Here is a 24,709-nt window from a genome sequence, read left to right as displayed (position 1 = left end):
ACCGAGTCCTCAGCACCTGATGCAGACAGTTATTGTGGCCCTGAGAACCCCTAGCCATGGGGTGTTTCTTGATGTGTTGACTTTTTCAGGTCACTCTTGCCGAGAAGAAGGCCCAAGACAGCTCAGTAAAAATTTGTTTCCTTCCTTCCCTTTGTGCACAGTCGGCCACAACTGAACGTGGATGTGTTTTTCTCCCACAGCTCAGGGCTCAGGAGCTGGAGAGGGAAATCTCTGAATTGAGAAGGGAAAACTCTGACCTGAGAAGGGAAAACTCTGACCTGAGAAGGGAAAACTCCTCTGAGCTGAGAAGGGAAGTTGCCCACCTGAAACAGAGGTACAGAATTTTGACACATTTTTACGGGTGTTTTGAGATTTTTAAGGACTGGTTGTTTTGTGCCTAGTAGAGGAATTGGTGGTGTAATTTGTATTGAAGCCATTCTTTATCTTTAAGATTGGATGCAATCTGCAGACGGAGGCAGGCAGAGGAATACATGAGGCAGGATCCCACTCCAGGAGGACCGTACAGGCTGCACCCTCCCCTGAGAGGTAAGGAGCGCACTGTGAAGTGCGGCAGCTCCATTTCTGCAGCAGGAGCAGCCCAGTGGGCTGCTTGTCCCCATGGGTAGTTGTCGGGTTTCCTGGACACCACACCACACACTCACTGTGGGGAACAGGTTCACAGCTGGGTGACAAGATGCTGTTTTCTTTAAATGCCACCAGCCAGCAGGGCTCTGTCCCCTGTGAGCGGTGGAGCTTACACCCCTCCAGGGACTGCGGGCCGCCCCCCAGTCTCTTGGTTGCCTGGCGTGGCTGGCATGGCTGGTTTCTGTGCACTAGAAGACATGAGTGTCAGCCCTCTCTTCCCGCCTGGACACGGTTTTGAAGGCTGAATTTTCTTCTCATTTCAGGAAAATAACATGGATGACGTTTTAGAATGAAGGCAGTATGTCATAACGAGAAAAACATTTTTCTTCATTTGCCTTGGTGGATAAATATTCTATTCAAGATCTGCTTTAAGGCAGCAGGCATTTCTTCACTAATTTTGCAGGTCCCTTCGTTCTTATAACAAAGCTTGCACAGTGACCTAGAGTAGCCAGTTAGTAAGTGACATGACAACGTAGCCTCACTCCCCCAGAGTTAACATGTAACTCTAAAGTCTCCCACCAGCTACTCCATGTAACTCACCATTCTTTTGCCGATTATTACAACATAAGTCATTGAGGCTACTTCTTTCATAAATGATTACATGACATCTGGTCACTTATACAAGACATGCGCTGTCAGAGAGAAGGCTTTTAACAGTTTACCAACAGGCTGAGGAGGAAGAGGTGGAGCTCACAGTCAGGGGTTGATGATACTCTTCCTACAAAATACCCTTCTTACTTTAATGTATAATCTGTATACAGACTGATTTGCCCTGAAGTGTGCTGTGAGTCCACTGTGTAAGTGTTGGTTGCCAGTGATCTGAGCCCTGAGACCCCATCCAGGGTGATTAGCTATGAAAACAACTAAATCTAGGCCCTGTGGTGTCCTCGTCATGGGACAGGGGTCCAGTCTCCCCTCGTCCTCGGTGTCAAATGAGGTGGAAGGGAGACCTGCGGCCTCTGTGAAGAGCACGGGGCGTGGGCGGGAGTGAGAGTTCCTGTAGGAGGGCACGAAGGGCTCGGCTCGTGCTTTCCCCGCACGGCATCTGTCAGATAGAATCCGCCTTCAGCACTGCTCTCACTTCACAGCTTCAGGGCCGGGTGGCACCCCAGTTAGGAATGGCACCGCCTTTCCGGCTCAGGAGGCAGAGGAAAACAAAGTAAGTAATTTTATTCACTTGTGTTCCAGTGGTCATTTTGTATTGAATAATCTCTGGAACTAGCATTTTCCTTTTGAACAAATCATTCGTGCCTTTGCCTGTGGATTGGGAATTAGGGGATAAGTATGCCCAGTAATCACAGTGAAGATTGGGGAAAGTATTTTAACGCCAAAGCCTCCTGAGCAGCCCAGATTGCAGGCAGGCCCAGTGCTGAAGGAGTGCAGTCAGCGTAGATGCCAACTGGGCACCCAGTGCAGGGGACGGTGCACGGTAACGACGATTGCTGCGTTGGGTTACGGCTCTTGTCGGTGTTGGCGTTTTGTCTGTAATTCAACAAAGCCATCATTTATGTATCACAGGTCACCCCGTGGGAAGGAGAGCCCCAATATTTCAGAGGAGCAGCCCACGAGGACTGCCCCATGAGCGGCCAGTCGTCGCCCAGCTGGGCACCTGCACCTGGTCCCCCTTGGTGCCCTGTGCAACCTCGCCCCCCACCGCCAGCTGCTCCGCTCGGTAAGAGGAAAGCATTGTCCTCTGTTTCTTCCTTGAGTCACTGCAGAAGAAGGGCAGATCGCTCTCCGGGGCTTCCCCGTGCACGGGCGGCCGTGACTGGGCTCACGGCCTTGTCCCTCTGGTCCCTTAGCAGACGCATTTGATGGACCGCGTCTTCCCCGTCCTGCCCTGGGGAGGGAGGTGTCTGTTGTAGAGGGAAAGAGGGTCCTCTGACTGAGGGCAGACGTGTCGGTTCTGCACACGGGCCTTCAACAGACACCACGTTCAGGGATCCCTGGAGGACAAGCCCGCCCCTGTCACTGTCTGCAGCGATTGGAGCCCTGAACTTCCACAGCCGATGATCGGTTATGGAAGACAAACCCGAACCCGGGGCCTGTGGTCTCTTCAGTCAAGGGTCCTGAGACCTGTCTCCCACTCGGTCTGATGTGAGACTTAGTGTGATACGGGGAAGAAGGCCTTAAAGATCTTTTGCGCTTCAGCAAACTAACATGTTTTGTAAGGCAGTGAACCGTGAAAGAGTGTTTTGTATTTTATTTTATCTAAGCCGATAAGCTAGTTGACTCGGGGAAATACATTGGTTAGTGGTAAATAGAATGCTTGATTAGCATGCCGAATTCCGTGTGCTCATTCCCGGTACCTCCATTTAAAAACAGAAGAAAAGAAAAAACAAAAACAAGAGCAAATTTCAAATGTTAGAAATACATAGTGCGCAAACCCAACTTCCATATGCATTCTTTTTACGTGTTTTCCCCTTACTACTTGGTTTTAAATATATCCCAACCGTGACTTAAGCATTTTTTTCATAAAATGCTCTAACTCTTTGAAAGTCTTTTCTGCCACTTTTGTTTTGACACATCCACGAACGGAGATAGACGCACATGGTGGTTTTAATATACATTCGTGAATATTCTCATTAATGTACCTGTAAATACATGTTAAAGATGGTGTGTCAGTGCGCCACTTTACAGAAGAGAGAGGAAGAGAATCTTCCTGGGATGAGGTATAGTCTCTTGTTTTTAATGTCCTATTGTGACTATATAAGTACCAGGGGATTCTGAGACATAAACCGGGGGTTGGTGTGAGTGTGCATCTTCACGTTTGCATCTGCTGATGAGAAATTTTGACTTATGCTTTTAACTTATAGTTTAGTATGTGATTCTTTGCTTAATGCAGTAGGAGTGGATAATGCACTTGTGTCCATTTTCCAGACTCACCTAGTGAAGCCAGTGTCTGTAAGGACATTCTTGTTTTCAGGGTCTATCCCTTACAGTTCATTAGAGGATATTGAAAAGAAATTCATCCCTGGGAAAGTTAGGTGTACCTTGGTGTTTGTTTTTGTTTTAGCCATCCTCACTTGAATTTAATTAAGTGATGTTTCATTTTCAAGGCAGCATGTTTTGTCTTCTCATTCCACCGCCAGTAACAGTGGTTTAGGTACATAATGCCTTACGCTGTTTCCCACCTGCTCCTTTTACTCAGGCTGCCCTTCCCCAAAGCCCCTCCACAACCCACCTCTGCGCTGGATCTCTCTTTTACGAAACAGTGCGGTCTTCCCAGCATTCCCTGAGCTATCCACGTGCAGCGGAGTCTCCTGTGCTTTGTGGCGTTACTGTACCCATTCACCTCAGTTGTAGAGCTGTTGAAACTTTTCTGTGCTGATTTGTTTTCATGGATCCTGTGCCTCTGGCAGAACAGAGAGGAGAATCTGCCTTTTATTTGTACCGCCAGCTTCTCCCAGGTTAGGGCTTATGTTCTGATAGCTTCAGTAAATAACTGTTGTCTAACTGACTGACTAAGCGTAGGCACATGATCTGAAGTTCGGTTCCTAATTTATCTTGTTTTGTGTTCCTAGGAAGGGGCGACTAAGCCCGAAATTAGAAAACCGGAGTACGCTACTGGGACTGTAGAAGTGGTTCCACAGGAGCTGACGGATCATAAAACACTGACCTCTGTTTGTGGAGCACACGGAGCTTATTATACACTGGGTAAGTTAGTGAACGTGGCTGGCATTTCCTGTTCTCTGTGCCTAGAAACTAGTGTGCTCTGTGAGGAAGGGTATATGTAGCTCAGCAGTAGAGAGAATGCGGGCTTACCATGCAGGAGTTCCTGGGGTCAGTATCCAGTTCCTCCAAGAAACGAGTGTGATACGGGGAAGGAAGGAAGGAAGGAAGGCGCAAAGGTTTTTTTTCGCTTCAGCAGTGTCTTCGCAGGAAAACATAATCCTCCATTTTTACTGTGGTTTTTAGCCGACGCGGGACTTGGCGCCGCTCCGGTGTGGCCCGGCAGCGCCCGCCCACCTGCGGCGGCCCCGGAGGCCCAGGGAAGTGGGGTGGTCATGCTCTGTTGGGCCTCGTCCTGGGAAAAGTGATCTTCCCGTTCTCCCGGCAGCCGTTTTTGGCCTCGTCTGCAGACAGTGTGTCCTGTGATGGGTCTGGCGTGGCGTGTCGCTGCCTTTTTCAGACTCAAAACTCTTGCCCAGGAGCCAGTGGGCTGCTTCTCCCGGGAGCCCGTCGCCTTGGCTTGTGCCTGCAGGAGCCATGAGGGAGTGCTTAGGAGCCGGGGCCCGCAGACTTTGACTGTGGGTTTCTCGAAGCAGCGTGAGGAGAGTGAGCCCTCGCTCCACACTGACTTCTCCTGGCTCGGCTGACTCCTTCCTGACCTCCTGCACCTAGGGTTGCTCTTGGTCCAAAGAGACGGATTTCTGTGTCGTCGTTCTTTTGACTGGTTTCCCGGCTCAGGCCAGGTGATTCTCCTGTTTAGAATGTCCATTCAGATCCTGGTAACAGGAAAATGGGCAAAGCCCTCCCTCCATCTTTGTACGGTGTGCTTTGTGCAACTTGGAGTCTTCCTGGGTGTGGTAAACGTCACAGACGGACACTGTCTTTTCTCGGGAGGTAAGTGTGTCTTGGCCGATGCCTCCAGTTGTACTGTGGGCCGAAATGCCTGGCTCTCGGAGATGGTGCGTTTGTAGTAGGGAATAGAGGCTGGAAGGGAAAGAGCCCGTCGTGAAAATGCCTCCTTCCCTGCGGGGGAATTCCGATGCGCACCAGAGTGCGTACTTTGTATTTGCCCCACACCCTGAGCCGCGTCGGGCTTGCCCTGGAAGCTGTCAGAGCTGCTCGTCGGTCTCGTGGCACACTGTGGGGTTTTGTGCACGAGCTGGTACAGTCACTTTGGTGTCAGGTGTGGGGTTGAGACTCCCCACGTCACTCTCCCGTAGCACGCATGTAGGGTGCGTTCCGTAGCGAACGTAAAATCCAGAAGTCCCTGAGGATAGGGATGATTGTAGCGGACCCTGAGTCCTTTCTTAGGACATCCTTGTCCCCTCGGGAGCCCTTGGCCAGCTCCGCCGCAGGACTCGGGGATGCCCAGCTCCCCAGTGCTCTTTGCGCCCAGGGGCAGGCCCTGCGTGGAGGAGGAGGGCCCTTTGTGAGGAGGGGGCAGAGAGGGCCTGGCAGGGTCCTGCAGGAAGAGCCCTGCAGGCAGAGCCCTGCAGGCAGAGCAGTGACCCTGATGCGGCTCTGCTTGCTAGTGTGGAGAATGAGCTCTTCACGTCCATCCCGTGTCCGATTTTCTGGTCCGCGTCGGGCAAGCTTGCGTGGAGCTGGGGAAGGTGGCGGGGAGGGCCGACCCGCCCAAAGCGGCTGGCTGTTGGGAAGGCGCTAGTTTGCCCATGTGCAGGAAACTCTGTGTGCAGCCTCTCGGGCAGGAGGAACCTTGGCTTCCTCCACTTGGAGACAGTGGCGGCGGCGACGTACGGCGTCAGGGTAGTATCCCCGTGTCCCCCTGTGCGGCCCAGGCTGCAGGCAGGCCCCAGAATGCTGGGCGGAGCGTGTGTCACCGTGCTGCTCTCTGGGCACCCGGTGGAGGGGAGGGTGCCCGGTGCCGACGGCTGCTGCGTTGGGTTTCGGCTCTTGTCGTTGTTGGCGCTTTTGTATGTCATCCAACCCAGCCCTCCCTTCTGTCCTGCAGGTCACCCCGTGGGCCGGAGGGCCCCAAACTTTCCGAGGACAAGCCTGCGTGTCCTGCCCGGGGTGCGGCCCGTCGTCGCCCAGCTGGGCACCTCCACCAGGTCCCCCTTAGTGCCCTGTGCAACCTCGCCCCCCACCGCCAGCTGCTCCGCTCGGTAAGAGGAAAGCATAGTCCTCTTTTTCTTCCTTGAGTCACTGCAGAAGAAGGGCAGATCGCTCTCCGGGGCTTCCCCGTGCACGGGCGGCCGTGACTGTGCTCACGGCCGTGTCCCTCTGGTCCCTTAGCAGACGCACTTGATGGACCGCGTCTTCCCCGTCCTGCCCTGGGGATTGAGGTGTCTGTTGTAGAGGGAAAGAGGGTCCTCTGACGGAGGGCAGACGTGTCGGTTCTGCACACGGGCCTTCAACAGACACCAAGTTCCGGGCTCCCTGGAGGACAAGCCCGCCCCTGTCACTGTCTGCATCGAGCGGAGCCCTGATCTTCCACAGCCGATGATCGGTTATGGAAGACACACCCGAACCTGGGGCCTGTGGTCTCTTCAGTCAAGGGTCCTGAGACCTGTCTCCCACTCGGTCTGATGTGAGACTTAGTGTGATACGGGGAAGAAGGCCTCAAAGATCTTTTGCGCTTCACCAAACTAACATGTTTTGTAAGGCAGTGAACCGTGAAAGAGTGTTTTGTATTTTATTTTATCTATGCCGAGAAGCTAGTTTACTCGGGGAATTACATAGTTTAGTGGAAAATAGAATGCTTGCTTAGCATGCCGAATTCTGTGTGCTCATCCCCGGTACCTAAATTTAAAAACAGAAGAAAAGAAAAAACTAAACAAGAGCAAACTTCAAATGTTAGAAATACATAGTGCGCAAACCCAACTTACATATCCATTCTTTTTACGTGTTTTTCTCTTACTACTTGGTTTGAAATATATCTCAACCGTGACTTAAGCATTTTTTTCATAAAATGCTCTAACTCTTTGAAAGTCTTTTCTGCCACTTTTGTTTTGACACATCCACGAATGGAGATAGACGCACATGGTTGTTTTAATATACATTCGTGAATATTCTCATTAATGTACCTGTAACTACATTTTACAGATGGTGTGTCAGTGCGCCACTTTACAGAAGAGAGAGGAAGAGAATATTCCTGGGATGAGGTACAGTCTCTTCTTGTTAATGTCCTTGTGTGACTATATATGTACCAGGGGATTCTGAGACATAAACCGGGGGTTGGTGTGAGTGTGCATCTTCAAGTTTGCATCTGCTGATGATAATTTTTGACTTATGCTTTTAACTTACAGTTTATGATGTGATTCTGTGCTTAATGCCGTAGGACTGGATAATGCACTTGTGTTCATTTTCCAGACTCACTTAGTGAAGCCAGTGTCTGTATGGGCATTCTTGATTTCAGGGTCTTTCACTTAAAGTTCATAAGAGGATATTGAAAAGAAATTCATCCCTGGGAAAGTTAGGTGCATCTTGGTGTTGGTTCTTGTTTTAGCCGACCTCACTTGAAATTAATTAAGTGATGTTTCATTTTCAAAGCAGCATGTTTTGTCTTCCCATTCCACCGCCAGGAACAGCGGTCTAGTTTCCTTAATGCCTTATGCTGTTTCCCACCTGCTCTTTTACTCAAGCTGCCCTTCCCCAAAGCCCCTCCACATCCCAACTCTGCACTGGATCTCTCATTTACGAAACAGTGCTGTCTTCCCAGCATTCCCTGAGCTATCCACCTGCAGCGGACTCTCATGTCCTTTGTGGCGTTACTGTAACCGTTCACCTCAGTTGTAGAGCTTTTGAAATTTTTCTGTGATGATTTGTTTTCATGGATCCTGTGCCTCTGGCAGAACAGAGAGGAGAATCTGCCTTTTATTTGTACCGCCAGCTTCTCCCAGGATAGGGCTTATGTTCTGATAGCTTTGGTAAATAACTGTTGTCTACCTGACAGACTAAGCGTAGGCACATGATCTGTAGTTCGGTTCCTGATTTATCTTGTTTTGTGTTCCATGGAAGTGGCGACTAAGCCCGAAATTACAAAACGGGAGTACGCTACTGGGACTGAAGAAGTGGCTCCGCAGGAGCTGACGGATCATAAAACACTGACTTCTGTTGGTGGAGCACACGGAGCTTATTATACACTGGGTAAATTAGTGAACGTGGCTGGCATTTCTTGTTCTGTGTGCCTAGAATCTAGTGTGCTCTGCGAGGAAGGGTATATGTAGCTCAGCAGTAGAGAGAATGCGGGCTTAGCATGCAGGAGTTCCTGGGGTCAGTATCCAGTTCCTCCAAGAAACGAGTGTGATACGGGGAAGGAAGGAAGTAAGGAAGGCGGAAAGCTTTTGTTTCGCTTCAGCAGTGTCTTCACAGGAAAGCCTAATCCTCCATCCTTTTCTGTGGTTTTTAGCCGACGCGGGACCTGGCGCGGCTCCGGTGTGGCCCGGCAGCGCCCGCCCACTTTCGGCGGCCCCGGAGGCCCAGGGAAGTGGGGTGGTCTTGCTCTGTTGGGCCTCGTCCTGGGAAAGGTGATCTTCCCGTTCTCCCGGCAGCCGTTAGTGGGCTCGTCTTCAGACTGTGTGTCCTGTGACGGGTCTGGCGTGGTGCGTCGCTGCCTTTTTCAGACTCAAAACTCTTGCCCAGGAGCCAGTGGGCTGCTTCTCCCGGGAGCCCTTCGCCTTGGCTGGGGCCTGCAGGAGCCATGAGGGAGTGCTTAGGAGCCGGGGCCCGCAGACTTTGACTGTGGGTTTCTCGAAGCAGCGTGAGGAGAGTGAGCCCTCGCTCCACACTGACTTCTCCTGGCTCGGCTGACTCCTTCCTGACCTCCTGCACCTAGGGTTGCTCCTGGGTCACTGAGACGGATTTCTGTGTCGTCGTTCTTTTGACTGGTTTCCCGGCTCAGGCCAGGTGATTCTCCTGTTTAGAATGTCCATTCAGATCCTGGTAACTGGAAAAGGGGCAAAGCCCTCCCTCCAGCTTTGTACGGTGTGCTTTGTGCAACTTGGAGTCTTCCTGGGTGTGGTAAACGTCACAGCCCGACACTGTCTTTTCTCGAGAGGTAACTGTGTTTTGGCCGCTGCCTCCAATTGTACTGTGGGCATAAAACCCTGGCTCTCGGAGATGGTGCGTTTGTAATAGGGAATAGAGTCTGGAAGGGAAAGAGCCCGCCGTGAAAATGCCTCCTTCCCTGCGGGGGAATTCCGATGCTCACCAGAGTGCGTACGTTGTGTTTGTCCCCCACCCTGCGCCTGGTCGGGCCTGCCCAGGAAGCTGTCAGAGCTGCTCGTCGGTCTCATGGCACACTGTGGGGTTTTGTGCACGAGTTGGTACAGTCCCTGTGGTGTCAGGTGTGGGGTTGAGACTCCCCACGTCACTCTCCCGTAGCACGCATGTAGGGTGCGTTCCGTAGCGAACGTAAAATTCAGACGTCCCTGAGGATAGGGAAGATTGTAGCGGAGCCTGAGTCCATTCTGAGGACAGCCTTGTCCCCTCGGGAGCCCTTGGCAAGCTCCGCCACAGGACTCGGGGATGCCCAGCTCCCAAGGGCTCTTTGCACCCAGGGGCAGCCCCTGCGTGGAGGGGGAGGGCCCTTTGTGAGGAGGGGGCAGAGAAGGCCTGGCAGGGTCCTGCAGGCAGATCCCTGCAGGCAGAGCCCTGCAGGCAGAGCGGTGACCCTGGTTCGGCTCTGCTTGCTCGTGTGGAGAATGAGCTCTTCACGTCCGTCCCGTGTCAGTGTTCCTGGTCCGCTCCGAGCAAGCTTGCATGGAGCTGGGGAAGGTGGCGGGGAGGGCTGTCCCGCCCTGAGCGGCTGGCTGTTGGGAAGGCGCTAGTTTGCCCGTGTGCTGGAAGCTCTGTGTGCAGCATCTCGGGCAGGAGGACCCTTGGCTTCCTCCAATTGGAGACAGCAGCGGCGGCGACGTGCGGCATCAGGGTCGTATCCCCGTGTCCCCCTGTGCGGACCAGGCTGCAGGCAGGCCCCAGATGTCTGGGCGGAGAGTGTGGCACCGTGCTGCTTTCTGGGCACCCGGTGGAGGGGAGCGTGCCCGGTGCCGACGGCTGATGTGTTGGGTTTCGGCTCTTGTCGGTGTTGGCGCTTTAGTCTGTCATCCAACCCAGCCCTCCCTTCTGTCCTGCAGGTCACCCCGTGGGCCGGAGGGCCCCAAACTTTCCGAGGACCAGCCTGCGTGTCCTGCCCCAGTTGTGGCCGGTCGTCGCCCAGCTGGGCACCTCCACCAGGTCCCCCTTGGTGCCCTGTGCAACCTCGCCCCCCACCGCCAGCTGCTCCGCTCGGTAAGAGGAAAGCATAGTCCTCTGTTTCTTCCTGGAGTCACTGCAGAAGATGGACAGATCGCTCTCCGGGGCTTCCCCGTGCTCGGGCGGCCGTGACTGGGCTCAAGGCCGTGTACCTCTGGTCCCTTAGCAGACGCACTTTATGGACCGCGTGTTCCCCGTCCTGCCCTGGGGAGGGAGGTGTCTGTTGTAGAGGGAAAGATGGTCCCCTGACGGAGGGCAGACGTGTTGGTTCTGCACAAGGGCCTTAAACAGACACCACGTTCCGGGCTCCCTGGAGGACAAGCCCGCCCCTGTCGCTGTCTGCAGCGCGTGGAGCCCTGAACTTCCACAGCTGATGATCGGTTATGGAAGACACACCCGAACCCGGGGCCTGTGGTCTCCTTAGTCAAGGGTCCTGAGACCTGTCTCACACTCGGTCTGATGTGAGACTTAGTGTGATACGGGGAAGAAGGCCTCAAAGATCTTTTGCGCTTCAGCAAACTAACATGTTTTGTAAGGCAGTGAACCGTCAAAGAGTGTTTTGTATTTTATTTTATCTATGCCGGGAAGCTAGTTGACTCGGGGAATTACATAGTTTAGTGGAAAATAGAATGCTTGCTTAGCATGCCGAATTCCGTGTGCTCATTCACGGTACCTCCATTTAAAAACAGAAGAAAAGAAAAAACTAAAACAAGAGCATACTTCAAATGATAGAAATACATAGTGCGCAAACCCAACTTCCATATCCATTCTTTTTACGAGTTTTCCTCTTACTACTTGGTTTGAAATATATCCCAACCGTGACTTAAGCATTTTTTTCAGAAAATGCTCTAACTCTTTGAAAGTCTTTTCTGCCACTTTTGTTATGACACATCCACGAACGGAGATAGACGCACATGGTGGATTTAATATACATTCGTGAATATTCTCATTAATGTACCTGTGACTACATTTTACTGATGGTTTGTCAGTGCGCCACTTTACAGAAGAGAGAGGAAGAGAATCTTCCTGGGATGAGGTACAGTCACTTGATTTTAATGTCCTTGTGTGAGTATATAAGTACCAGGGGATTCTGAGACATAAACCGTGGGTTGGCGTGAGTGTGCATCTTCACGTTTGCATCTGCTGATGAGAATTATTGACTTATGCTTTTAACTTACAGTTTAGGATGTGATTCTGTGCTTAATGCCGTAGGACTGGATAATGCACTTGTGTTCATTTTCCAGACTCAACTAGTGAAGACAGTGTCTGTATGGGCATTCTTGTTTTCAGGGTCTTTCCCTTAGAGTTCATTAGAGGATATTGAAAAGAAATTCATCCCTGGGAAAGTTAGGTGCATCTAGTTGTTGGTTCATGTTTTAGCCGTCCTCACTTGAAATTAATTAGGTGATGTTTCATTTTCATGGCACCATGTTTTGTCTTCCCATTCCACCGCCAGTAACAGTGGTCTAGTTTCCTTAATGCCTTACGCTGTTTCCAACCTGCTCCTTTTACTCAGGCTGCCCTTCCCCAAAGCCCCTCCACATCCCCCCTCTGCGCTGGATCTCTCTTTTACGAAACAGTGCGGTCTTCCCAGGATTCCCTGAGCTATCCACGTGCAGCGAACTCTCCTGTCTTTGTGGCTTTACTGTACCCGTTCACCTCATTTGTAGTGCTGTTAAAACTTTTCTGTGCTGATTTGTTTTCATGGATCCTGTGCCTCTGGCAGAACAGAGAGGAGAATCTGCCTTTTATTTGTACCGCCAGCTTCTCCCAGGATAGGGCTTATGTTCTGATAGCTTCGGTAAATAACTGTTGTCTACCTGACTGACTAAGCGTAGGCTCATGATCTGAAGTTCGGTTCCTGATTTATCTTGATTTGTGTTCCTAGGAAGGGGCGACTAAGCCCGAAATTACAAAACCGGAGTACGCTACTGGGACTGTAGAAGTGGCTCCGCAGGAGCTGACGGATCATAAAACACTGACCTCTGTTTGTGGAGCACACGGAGCTTATTATACACTGGGTAAGTTAGTGAACGTGGCTGGCATTTCTTGTTCTCTGTGCCTAGAATCTAGTGTGCTCTGCGAGGAAGGGTATATGTAGCTCAGCAGTAGAGAGAATGCGGGCTTAGCATGCAGGAGTTCCTGGGGTCAGTATCCAGATCCTCCAAGAAACGAGTGTGATACGGTGAAGGAAGGAAGGAAGGAAGGCGCAAAGGTTTTGTTTCGCTTCAGCATTGTCTTCGCAGGAAAGCCTAATCCTCCATCCTTTTCTGTGGTTTTAAGCCGACGCGGGACCTGGCGCGGCTCCAGTGTGGCCCGGCAGCGCCCGCCCACCTGCGGCGGCCCCGGAGGACAAGGGAAGTGGGGTGGTCATGCTCTGTTGGGCCTCGTCCTGGGAAAGGTGATCTTCCCGTTCTCCCGGCAGCCGTTCCTGGCCTCGTCTGCAGACTGTGTGTCCTGTGACGGGTCTGGCGTGGCGTGTCGCTGCCTTTTTCAGACTCAAAACTCTTGCCCAGGAGCAAGTGGGTTGCTTCTCCCGGGAGCCCGCCGCCTTGGCTGGTGCCTGCAGGAGCCATGAGGGAGTGCCTAGGAGCCGGGGCCCGAAGACTTTGACTGTGGGTTTCTCGAAACAGCATGAGGAAGTTGATCCCTCGCTCCACAATGACTTCTCCTGGTTCGGCTGACTCCTTCCTGACCTCCTGCACCTGGGGTTGCTCCTGGGTCACTGAGACGGATTTCTGTGTCGTCGTTCTTTTGATTGGTTTCCCGGCTCAAGCCAGGTGATTCTCCTGTTTAGAATGTCCATTCAGATCCTGGTAACTGGAAAAGGGGCAAAGCCCTCCCTCCAGCTTTGTACGGTGTGCTTTGTGCAACTTTGGGTCTTCCTGGGTGTGGTAAACGTCACAGCCCGTCACTGTCTTTTCTCGGGAGGTAAGTGTGTCTTGGCCGCTGCCTCCAGTTGTACTCTGGGCAGAAAAGCCTGGCTCTCAGAGATGGTGCATTTGTTGTAGGGAATAGAGGCTGGAAGGGAAAGAGCCCACCGTGAAAATGCCTCCTTCCCTGCGGGGGAATTCCGATGCGCACCAGAGTGCGTATGTTGTGTTTGTCCCCCACCCTGCGCCGGGTCGGGCCTGCCCTGGAAGCTGTCAGAACTGCTGGTCGGTCTCATGGCACACCGTGGGGTTTTGCGCACGAGCTGGTACATTGCCTTTGGTGTCAGGTGTGGGGTTGAGACTCCCCACGTCACTCTCCCGTAGCACGCATGTAGGGTGCGTTCCGTAGCGAACGTAAAATCCAGACGTCCCTGAGGATAGGGATGATTGTAGCGGAGCCTGAGTCCCTTCTGAGGACAGCCTTGTCCCCTCAGAATCCCTTGGCCAGCTCCGCCGCAGGACTCTGGGATGCCCAGCACCCCAGGGCTCTTTGCGCCCAGGGGCAGCCCTTGCGGGCGGAGGAGGGCCCTTTTTGAGGAGGGGGCAGAGAGGGCCTGGCAGGGTCCTGCAGGCAGAGCCCTGCAGGCAGAGCGGTGACCCTGGTGCGTCTCTGCTTGCTCGTGTGGAGAATGAGCTCTTCACGTCCGTCAGGTCTCCGTGTTCCTGGTCCGCGCCGGGCAAGCTAGCGTGGAGCTGGGGAAGGTGGCGGGGAGGGCCGTCCAGGCCAGAGCGGCTGGGTGTTGTGAAGGCGCTAGTTTGCCCGTGTGCTGGAAGCTCAGTGTGCAGCCTCTCGGGCAGGAGGAACCTTGGCTTCCTCCACTTGGAGACAGCGGCGGCGGAGATGTGCGGCATCAGGGTCGTATCCCCATGTCCCCCTGTGCGGCCCAGGCTGCAGGCAGGCCACAGAGGGCTGGGCGGTGCTTGTGGCACCGTGCTGTTCTCTTGGCACAAGGTGGAGGGGAGGGTGCCCGGTGCTGACGGCTGCTGCGTTGGGTTTCGGCTCTTGTCGGTGTTGGCGCTTTTGTCTGTCATCCAACCCAGCCCTCCCTTCTGTCCTGCAGGTCACCCCGTGGGCCGGAGCACCCCAACCTTTCTGAGGACCAGCCTGCGTGGCCTGCCCCGTGTGCGGCCCGTCGTCGCCCAGCTGGGCACCTGCACCTGGTCCCCCTTGGTGCCCTGTGCAACCTCGCACCCCGCCGCCAGCTGCTCCACTCGGTATGAGGAAAGCATATTCCTCTGTTTCTTCCTTGAGTCACTGGAGAAGTAGGGCAGATCGCTCTACGGGGCTTCCCCGTGCACGGGCGGCCGTGACTGGGCTCATGGTCGTGTCCCTCTGGTCCCTTAGCAGACGCACTTGATGGACCGCGTCTTCCCCGTCCTGCCCTGGGGAGGGAAGTGTCTGTTGTAGAGGGAAAGAGGGTCCTCTGACGGAGGGCAGACGTGTCGGTTCTGCACACGGGCCTTCAACAGTCACCACGTTCCGGGCTCCCTGGAGGACAAGCCCGCCCCTGTCACTGTCTGCAGCGAGTGGAGCCCTGATCTTCCACAGCCGATTATCGGTTATGGAAGAAACACCCGAACCCGGGGCTTGTGGTCTCTTCAGTCAAGGGTCCTGAGACCTGACTCCCACTCGATCTGATGTGAGACTTAGTGTGATACGGGGAAGAAGGCCTCAAAGATCTTTTGCGCTTCAGCAAACTAATATGTTTTGTAACGCAGTGAACCGTGAAAGAGTGTTTTGTCTTTTATTTTATCTATGCCGAGAAGCAAGTTGACTCGGGGAAGGACATAGGTTAGTGGTAAATAGAATGCTTGCTTAGAATGCCGAATTCCGTGTGCTCATTCCCGGTACCTCCATTTAAAAACAGGAGAAAAGGAAATATAAAAACAAGACCAAACTTCAAATGTTAGAAATACATAGTGCGCAAACCCAACTTCCATATCCATTCTTTTTACGTGTTTTCCTCTTACTACTTGGTTTAAAATCTATCACAACCGTAACTTAAGCATTTTTTTTCAGAAAATGCTCTAATTCTTTGAAAGTCTTTTCTGCCACTTTTTTTTTGACACATCCACGAACGGAGATTGACGCACATGATGGTTTTAATACACATTCGTGAATATTCTCATTAATGTACCTATAACTACATTTTACAGATGGTGTGTCATTGCGCCACTTTACAGAAGAGAGAGGAAGAGAATCTTCCTGGGATGAGGTACAGTCTCTTGTTGTTAATGTCCTTGTGTGACTATATAAGTACCAGGGGATTCTGAGACATAAACCGGGGGTTGGTGTGAGTGTGCATTTTCACGTTTGCATCTGCTGATGATAATTTTTGACTTATGCTTTTAACTTAAAGTTTAGGATGTGATTCTGTGCTTAATGCCGTAGGACTGGATAATGCACTTGTGTCCATTTTCCAGACTCACCTAGTGAAAACAGTGTCTGTGTGGGCATTCTTTCTTTCAGGGTTTTCCCTTACAGTTTATTAGAGGATATTGAAAAGAAAATAATCCCTGGGATAGTTAGGTGTATCTTGGGGTTGGTTCTTGTTTTAGCCGTCCTCACTTGAAATTCATTAAGTGATGTTTCATTTTCAAGGCAGCATGTTTTGTCTTCCCATTCCACCGCCAGTAACAGTTGTCTAGTTCCCTTAATGCCTTACGCTGTTTCCCACCTGCTCCTTTTACTTAGGCTGCCATTCCCCAAAGCCCCTCCACATCCCCCCTCTGCGCTGGATCTCTCTTTTACGAAACAGTGCGGTCTTCCCAGCATTCCCTGATCTATCCACGTGCAGCGGACTCTCCTGTCCTTTGTGGCGTTGCTGTACCTGTTCACCTCAGTTGTAGAGCTGTTGAAACTTTTCTGTGCTGATTTGTTTTCATGGATCCTGTGCCTCTGGCAGAACAGAGAGGAGAATCTGTCTTTTAATTTTACGGCCAGCTTCTCCCAGGATAGGGCTTATGTTCTGATAGCTTCGGTAAATAAGTGTTGTCTACCTGACTGTCGAAGCTAATGCACAAGATCTGAAGTTCGGTTCCTGATTTATCTTGTTTTGTGTTCCTAGGAAGGGGCGACTAAGCCCGAAATTACAAAACAGGAGTATGCTACTGGGAGTGTAGAAGAGGCTCCGCAGGAGCTGAAGGATCATGAAACACTGAGCTCTGTTGGTGGAGCACACGGAGCTTATTATACAATGGGTAAGTTAGTGAACGTGGCTGGCAGCCCTTGTCCTCTGTGCCTAGAAACTAGTGTGCTCTGGGGGGAAGGTTATATGTAGCTCAGCAGTAGAGAGAATGCGGGCTTAGCATGCAGGAGTTCCTGGGGTCAGTATCCAGTTCCTCCAAGAAACGAGTGTGATACGGGGAAGGAAGGAAGGAAGGAAGGCGCAAAGGTTTTTTTTCGCTTCAGCAGTGTTTTCGCATGAAAGCCTAATCCTCCATTCTTTTCTGTGGTTTTTAGCCTACGCGGGACCTGGCGAGGCTCCGGTGTGGCCCGGCAGCGCCCGCCCACCTGCGGCGGCCCCGGAGGCAAAGGTAAGTGGGGTGGTCATGCTCTGTTGGACATCGTCCTGGGAAAGGTGATCTTCCCGTTCTCCCGGCAGCCGTTCCTGGCCTCGTCTGCAGACTGTGTGTCCTGTGACGAGTCTGGCGTGGCATGTCGCTGCCTTATTCAGACTCAAAACTCTTGCCCAGGAGACAATGGGCTGCTTCTCCCGGGAGCCCGTCGCCTTTGCTGCTGCCTGCAGGAGCCATGAGGGAGTGCTTAGGAGCCGGGGCCCGCAGACTTTGACTGTGGGTTTCTCAAAACAGCGTGAGGAGTGTGAGCCCTCTTTTCACACTGACTTCTCCTGGCTCGGCTGACTCCTTCTTTACCTCCTGAACCTGGGGTTGCTCCTGGGTCACTGAGACAGATTTCTGTGTCGTCGTTCTTTTGACAGGTTTCCCGGCTCAGGCCAGGTGATTCTCCTGTTTAGAATGTCCATTCAGATCCTGGTAACTGGAAAAGGGGCAAAGCCCTCCCTCCAGCTTTGTACGGTGTGCTATGTGCAACTTTGAGTATTCCTGGGTGTGGTAAACTTCACAGCCGATCACTGTCTTTTCTCGGGAGTTAAGGGTGTATTGGCCACTGCCTCCAGTTGTACTCTGGGCAGAAAAGCCTGGCTCTCAGAGATGGTGCGTTTGTAGTAGGGAATAGAGGCTGGAAGGGAAAGAGCCCGCCGTGAAAATGCCTCCTTCCTTGCGGGGGAATTCCGATGTGCACCAGAGTGCGTATATTGTGTTTCTCCCCCACCCTGCGCCGGGTCGGGCCTGCCCTGGAAGTTGTCAGAGCTGCTCGTCGGTCTCATGACACACCGTGGGGTTTTGCGCACGAGCTGGTACAGTGCCTTTGGTGTCAGGTGTGGGGTTGAGACTCCCCACGTCACTCTCCCGTAGCACGCAGGTAGGGTGCGTTCCGTAGCGAACGTAAAATCCAGACGTCCCTGAGGATTGGGATGATTGTAGCAGAGCCTGAGTCCCTTCTGAGAACAGCATAGTCCCCTCAGTAGCCCTTGGCCAGCTCCGCCGCAGAACTCCGGGATGCCCAGCTCCCCAGGGCTCTTTGCACCCAGGGGCAGCCCCTGTGGGGCGGAGGAGGGCCCTTTGTGAGGAGGGAGCAGAGAGGGCCTGGCATTGTCCTGCAGGCAGAGCCCTGCAGGCAGAGAAGTGACCCTGGTGTGACTCTGCTTGCTCGTGTGGAGAATGAGCTCTTCACGTCCGTCACGTCTCCGTGTTCCTGGTCCGCGCCGGCCAAGCTTGCGTGGAGCTGGGGAAGGTGGCGGGGAGGGCCGTCCCGCCCAAAGCGGCTGGCTGTTGGGAAGGCGCTAGTTTGCCCGTGTGTTGGAAGCTCTGTGTGCAGCCTCTCGGGCAGGAGGACCCTTGGCTTCCTCAACTTGGAGACAGCGGCGGCGGCGACGTGCGGCCCAGGGTCGTATCCCCGTGTCCCCCTTTGCGGCCCAGGCTGCAGTCAGGCACCAGAGGTCTGGGCGGAGCGTGTGGCACCGGGCTGCTCACTGAGCACAGGTTGGAGGGGACGGTGCCCGGTGCCGACGGCTGCTGCGTTGGGTTTCGGCTCTTGTCGGTGTTGGCGCTTTAGTCTTTCATCCAACCCAGCCCTCCCTTCTGTCCTGTAGTTCACCCTGTTTGCCGGGGGGACCCAACCATTCCGAGGACCAGCCTGCGTGACCTGACCCGGGTGCGGCCTGTCGTCGCCAAGCTGGGCACCTGCACCTGGTCCCCCTTGGTGCCCTATGCAACTTCGCACCCCACCGCCAGCTGCTCCGCTCGGTAAGAGGAAAGCATAGTCCTCTGTTTCCTCCTTGAGCCACTGCAGAAGAAGGGCAGATCGCTCTCCGGGGCTTACCCATGCATTTGTGGCCGTGACTGGGCTCAAGGCCGTGTCCCTCTGGTCCCATAGCAGACACATTTGATGGACCGCGTCTTCCCCGTCCTGCCCTGGGGAGGGAGGTGTCTGTTGTAGAGGGAAAGATGGTCCCCTGACGGAGGGCAGACGTGTCGGTTCTGCACACGGGCCTTCAACAAAAACCACGTTCCGGGCTCCCTGGAGGAAAAGCCCGCCCCTGTCACTGTCTGCAGCGAATGGAGCCCTGACATTCCACAGCCGATGATCGGTTATGGAAGAAAAACCCGAACCCGGGGCCTGTGGTCTCTTCAGTCAACGGTCCTGAGACCTGTCTCCCACTCGGTCTGATGTGAGACTTAGTGTGGTATGGGGAAGAAGGCCTCAAATATCTTTTGCGCTTCAGCAAACTAACATGTTTTGTAAGGCAGTGAACCGTGAAAAAGTGTTTTGTATATTATTTTATCTATGCCGAGGAGCTAGTTGACTCGGGGAAGGACATAGTTTAGTGGTAAATAGAATGCTTGCTTAGCATGCCGAATTCCGTGTGCTCATTCCCACTACCTCCATTTAAAAACAGAAGAAAAGAAAAAACAAAAACAAGAGCAAACTTCAAATGTTAGAAATACATAGTGCGCAAACCCAAATTCCATATCCATGCTTTTTACGTGTTTTCCTCTTACTACTTGGTTTGAAATATATCCGAACCGTGACTTAAGCTTTTTTTTCAGAAAATGCTCTAAATCTTTGAAAGTCTTTTCTGCCACTTTTGTTTTCACACTTCCACGAACGGAGATTGAAGCACATGGTGGTTTTAAAATACATTCGTGAATATTCTCATTAATGTACCTCTAAATACATTTTACAGATGGTGTGTCAGTGCGCCACTTTACAGAAGAGAGAGGAAGAGAATCTTCCTGGGATGAGGTACAGTCTCTTGTTGTTAATGTCCTTGTGTGACTATATAAGTACCAGGGGATTCTGAGACATAAACCGGGGGTTGGTGTGAGTGTTCATTTTCACGTTTGCATCTGCTGATGAGAATTTTTGACTTATGCTTTTAACTTACAGTTTAGGATGTGATTCTGTGCTTAATGCCGTAGGACTGTATAATGCACTTGTGTTCATTTTCCAGACTCACCTAGTGAAACCATTGTCTGTGTGGGCATTCTTTCTTTCAGGGTCTTTCCCTTACAGTTTATTATAGGATATTGAAAAGAAATACATCCCTGGGAAAGTTAGGTGTATCTTGGAGTTGGTTTTTGTTTTAGCCGTCCTCACTTGAAATTAATTAAGTGATGTTTCATTTTCAAGGCAGCATGTTTTGTCTTCCCATTCCACCGCCAGTAACAGTGGTCTAGTCCCCTTAATGCCTTACGCTGTTTCCCACCTGCTCCTTTTACTCAGGCTGCCCTTCCCCAAAGCCCCTCCACATCCCACCTCTGCGCTGGATCTCTCTTTTACGAAACAGTGCGGACTTCCCAGCATTCCCTGAGCTATCCACGTGCAGCGGACTCTCCTGTCCTTTGTGGCGTTACTGTACCCGTTCACCTCAGTTGTAGAGCTGTTGAAACTTTTCTGTGCTGATTTGTTTTCATCGATCCTGTGCCTCTGGCAGAACAGAGAGGTGAATCTGCCTTTTACTTGTACCGCCAGCTTCTCCCAGGATAGGGCTTATGTTCTGATAGCTTCGGTAAATAACTGTTGTCTACCTGACTGACTAAGCATATGCACATGTTCTGAAGTTCGGTTCCTGATTTATCTTGTTTTGTGTTCCTAGGAAGGGGCGACTAAGCCCGAAATTACAAAACCTGAGTATGCTAATGGGACTGTAGAAGTGGCTCCGCAGGAGATGACGGATCATAAAACACTGAGCTCTGTTGGTGGAGCACACGGAGCTTATTATACACTGGGTAAGTTAGTGAACGTGGCTGACATTTCTTGTCCTCTGTGCCTAGAATCTAGTATGCTCTGGGGGGAATGGTATATGTAGCTCAGCAGTAGAGAGAATGCGGGCTTAGCATGCAGGAGTTCCTGGGGTCAGTATCCAGTTCCTCCAAGAAACGAGTGTGATACTGGGAAGGAAGAAAGGAAGGAAGGAAGGCGCAAAGGTATTGTTTCGCTTCAGCAGTGTCTTCACAGGAAAGCCTAATCCTCCATTCTTTTCTGTGGTTTTTAGCCGACGCGGGACCTGGCGGGGCACCGGTGTGGCCCGGCAGCACCTGCCCACAAGCGGCGGCCACGGAGGAACAGTTAACTGGGGTGGTCAAGCTCTGTTGGACCTCGTCCTGGGAAAGGTGATATTCCCGTTCTCCCGGCAGCCGTTCCTGGCCTCGTCTGCAGACTGTGTGTCCTGTGACGGGTCTGGCGTGGCATGTCGCTGCCTTTTTCAGACTCAAAACTCTTGCCCAGGAGCCAGTGGGCTGCTTCTCCCAGGAGCCCGTCGCCTTGGCTGGTGCCTGCAGGAGCCATGAGGGAGGGCTTAGGAGAGGGGGCCCGCAGACTTTCACTGTGGGGTTCTCGAAACAGCGTGAGGAGGGTGAGCCCTCACTCCACACTGACTTCTCCTGGCTCGGCTGACTCCTTCCTGACCTCCTGCACCTGGGGTTGCTCCTGGGTCACTGAGACGGATTCCTGTGTCGTCGTTCTTTTGACGGGTTTCCCGGCTCAGGCCAGGTGATTCTCCTGTTTAGAATGTCCATTCAGATCCTGGTAACTGGAAAAGGGGCAAAGCCCTCCCTCCAGCTTTGTACGGTGTGCTATGTGCAACTCTCAGTCTTCCTGGGTGTGGTAAAATTCACAGCCCGTCACTGTCTTTTCTCGGGAGGTAAGTGTGTCTTGGCCGCTGCCTCCAGTTGTACTCTGGGCAGAAAAGCCTGGCTCTCGAAGATGGTGCGTTTGTAGTAGGGAATTGAGGCTGGAAGGGAAAGAGCCCGCCGGGAAAATGCCTCCTTCCTTGCGGGGGAATTCCGATGCGCACCAGAGTGCGTACGTTGTGATTGTCCCCCAACCTGCGCCGAGTCAGGCATGCCCTGGAAGCTGTCAGAGCTGCTCGTCGGTCTCATGGCACACCGTGGGGTTTTGCGCACGAGCTGGTACAGTCCCTTTGGTGTCAGGTGTGGGGTTGAGGCTCCCCACGTCACTGTCCCGTAGCACGAATGTATGGTGCGTTCCGTAGCGAACGTAAAATCCAGACGTCCCTGAGGATAGGGATGATTGCAGCGGAGCCTGAGTCCCTTCTGAGGACCGCCTTGTCCCCTCAGGAGCCCTTGGCCAGCTCCGCCACAGGACTCCGGGATGCCCAGCTCCCCAGGGCTCTTTGCGCCCAGGGGCAGCCCCTGCAGTGCGGAGGAGGGCCCTTTGTGAGGAGGGGGCAGAGAGGGCCTGGCAGGGTCCTGCAGTCTGAGCCCTGCATGCAGAGCGGTGACCCTGGTGCGGCTCTGCTTGCTCGTGTGGAGATTGAGCTCTTCACTTCCGTCCTGTCTCCGTGTTCCTGGTCCGCGCCGGGCAAGCTTGCGTGGAGCTGGGGAAGGTGGCGGGGAGGGCCGTCCCGCCCAGAGCGGCTGGCTTTTGGGAAGGCGCTGGTTTGCCCGTGTGCTGGAAGCTCTGTGTGAAGCCTCTCGGGCAGGAGGACCCTTGGCTTCCTCCAAATGGAGACAGAGGCGGTGGCGACATGCGGCGTCAGGGTCATATCCCCGTGTCCCCCTGTGCTGCCCAGGCTTCAGGCAGGACATAGAGGGCTGGGCGGAGCGTGTGGCACCGTGCTGCTCTCTGGGCACCCGGTGGAGGAGAGGGTGCCCGGGGCCGACGGCTTCTGCGTTGGGTTTGGGCTCTTTTCAGTGTTGGTGCTTTTGTCTGTCATCCAACCCAGCCATTCCTTCTGTCCTGCACGTCACCCCGTGGGCCGGAGGGCCCCAACATTTCCGAGGACCAGCCTGCGTGGCCTGCACCGGGTGCAGCCCATCGTCGCCCAGCTGGGCACCTGCACCTGGTCCCACTTGGTGCCCTTTGCATCCTCGCCCCCCACCGCCAGCTGCTCCGCTCTGTAAGAGGAAAGCGTAGTCCTCTGTTTATTCCTTGAGTCACTGCAGAAGAAGGGCAAATCGCTCTCCGGGGCTTCCCCGTGCACGGGCGGCCGTGACTGGGCTCACGGCCGTGTCCCTCTGTTCCCTAAGCAGACGCACTTGATGGACCGCGTCTTCCCCGTCCTGCCCTGGGGAGGGAGGTGTCTGTTGTAGAGGTAAAGAGGGCCCTCTGACGGAGGGCAGACATGTCGGTTCTGCACACGGGAATTCAACAGACACCACGTTCCAGGCTCCCTGGGTGACAAGCCCGCCCCTGTCACTGTCTGCATTGTGGAGCCCTGACCTTCCACAGCCGATGATCGGTTATGGAAGAAACAACCGAACCCGGGGCCTGTGGTCTCTTCAATCAAGTGTCCTGAGGGCTGTCTCCCACTCTGTCTGACGTGAGACTTAGTGTGATACGGGGAAGAAAGCCTCAAAGATCTTTTGCGCTTCAGCAAACTAAAATGTTTTGTAAGGCAGTGAACCGTGAAAGAGTGTTTTGTATTCTATTTTATCTATGCCAAGAAGCTAGTTGACTCGGGGAAGGACATATGTTAGTGGTAAATAGAATGCTTGCTTAGCATGCCGAATTCCGTGTGCTCATTCCCGGTACCTCCAATAAAAGCAGAAGAAAAGAAAAAACAAAAACAAGAGCAAACTTCAAATGTTAGAAATACATAGTGCGCAAACCCAACTACCATATCCAATATTTTACGTGTTTTCCCCTTACTACATGGTTTGAAATCTATCCCAAACATGACTTAAGCATTTTTTTACAGAAAATGCTCTAACTCTTTGAAAGTCTTTTCTGCCACTTTTTTTTTGACACATCCACGAACGGAGATAAACACACATGGTGGTTTTAATATGCATTCGTGAATATTCTCATTAATGTACCTGTAACTACATTTTACAGATGGTGTGTCAGTGCGCCACTTTACAGAAGAGAGAGGAAGAGAATCTTCCTGGGATGAGGTACAGTCTCTTGTTGTTAATGTCTTTGTGTGACTATATAAGTACCAGGGGATTCTGAGACATAAACCGGGGGTTGGTATGAGTGTGCATTTTCACGTTTGCATCTGCTGATGAGAATTTTTGACTTATGCTTTTAACTTACAGTTAAGGATGTGATTCTGTGCTTAATGCCGTAGGACTGGATAATGTACTTGATTCATTTTCCAGGCTCACCTAGAGAAACCAGTGTCTGTGTGGGCATTCTTTCTTTCAGGGTCTTTCCCTTACGGTTTATTAGAGGATTTTGAAAAGAAATACATCCCTGGGAAAGTTAGGTGTATCTTGGAGTTGGTTTTTGTTTTAGCCGTCCTCACTTGAAATTAATTAAGTGATGTTTCATTTTCAAGGCAGCATGTTTTGTCTTCCCATTCCACCGCCAGTAACAGTGGTCTAGTCCCCTTAATGCCTTACGCTGTTTCCCACCTGCTCTTTTACTCAGGCTGCCCTTCCCCAAAGCCCCTCCACATCCCCCCTCTGCGCTGGATCTCTCTTTTACGAAACAGTGCGGTCTTCCCAGCATTCCCTGAGCTATCCACGTGCAGCGGACTCTCCTGTCCTTTGTGGCGTTACTGTACCCGTTCACCTCACTTGTAGAGCTGTTGAAACTTTTCTGTGCTGATTTGTTTTCATGGATCCTGTGCCTCTGGCAGAACAGAGAGGAGAATCTGCCTTTTACTTGTACCACCAGCTTCTCCCAGGATAGGGCTTATGTTCTGAAAGCTTCAGTAAATAAATTTTGTCTACCTGACTGACTAAGCGTA

General features: G+C 52.6%; 1 long non-coding RNA gene across 1 annotated transcript; it reads left to right on the top strand.

Moving 5' to 3' along the window:
- The first annotated feature begins 239 nt into the window (after positions 1-239).
- Positions 240-1,781, top strand: LOC141573734 (uncharacterized). Its single transcript, XR_012499751.1, has 3 exons — positions 240-334; positions 452-546; positions 1,734-1,781. It is a non-coding gene; the product is annotated as an uncharacterized LOC141573734 (long non-coding RNA).
- The last annotated feature ends 22,928 nt before the right edge of the window (positions 1,782-24,709 follow it).

This window comes from Camelus bactrianus, chromosome 17, assembly GCF_048773025.1.
Source record: "Camelus bactrianus isolate YW-2024 breed Bactrian camel chromosome 17, ASM4877302v1, whole genome shotgun sequence".
In the NCBI taxonomy this organism is placed as follows: domain Eukaryota; kingdom Metazoa; phylum Chordata; class Mammalia; order Artiodactyla; family Camelidae; genus Camelus; species Camelus bactrianus.
This window is presented reverse-complemented; position numbering and strand designations above follow the sequence as displayed.